This window comes from Staurois parvus, unplaced genomic scaffold (genome assembly GCF_062004578.1).
Source record: "Staurois parvus isolate SC_StPar_1 unplaced genomic scaffold, SC_StPar_1.0 ptg000654l, whole genome shotgun sequence".
In the NCBI taxonomy this organism is placed as follows: Eukaryota; Metazoa; Chordata; class Amphibia; order Anura; family Ranidae; genus Staurois; species Staurois parvus.
The window spans coordinates 136,961-137,834 of record NW_028318450.1 but is presented as its reverse complement, the minus strand read 5'-3'; the positions used below and the strand labels follow the sequence as shown (position 1 = coordinate 137,834).

Here is an 874-nt window from a genome sequence, read left to right as displayed (position 1 = left end):
ACCAAATGGCCACACATCCTCCCCCTAGACTTCAGGGTAGGCCTGAGGACCCACACCCTCCATCCGTGAAACACACACATAAGCGAAAGAAAAAAAGTGACAAACGTGGGAGGTGAATAAATTAAATAAATAGAAAATAAAAAAGTGGTACCGTGCCAAATAGTGCACAGACCAGGCCCTGAGGCCCGTAGCAAAAATTGCCCTGGATTTAGCCAAAAGACCTGGTCCTTAGGGCGCTGTGCAAAAAGAGTGAAAAACAGTGACCATGTGCCATCTTCACACCGTGGGGTCCCACACCCAAGTGTTACTAGTGACACCCCTGAGGCGACTACTCAGGGGGCACTGAGTTTGCGGACTTTTTGCGTCCTCAGCCCCTGGCCAGACCAAGGTAGATCCGTCCAAATCAGGAGGTACTGGGTCTTTCCAGTCTTCTCGGGGGAATTACTCCCGAGGCCCCAGAACGAATCATGGCGCTCCCCGGTTTCTGTCCCTCCGGTACTAGCCTTCCGGACCCCCATCATACCAGTGAGGGTACTATACAACAGCCATCCCCGCAAAGCTAGAATGGCCGGGAGCACCCCCACTGGACACTGATAAGAACAGATACTACACTTGATCTTAGCCAAAAGGCCGAGAAGCAATCATCCAGTACAGCTGTCACACAATGTGGATATATATTTATAGGAAGTAAAGGTAGGGGGCCATATAGTGTAATTCTATGTAAACAATTGATATTGCACTCACATTAGAGAGAACGATTATAAGCATTAAATGCCAGACAGGAGGTGACGCACCGGCGTGCGCTCCACTGGCTGGCAATGATGTCACCACAGCTCACATAGTTATGTTTTAACCATTAGCCGCCCGGCCAATG

General features: G+C 49.9%; 1 pseudogene; it reads right to left on the bottom strand.

Moving 5' to 3' along the window:
* Positions 1-526: 526 nt before the first annotated feature.
* LOC149448852 (U2 spliceosomal RNA) lies at positions 527-642 on the bottom strand (annotated as a pseudogene).
* Between the last annotated feature and the right edge of the window lie 232 nt (positions 643-874).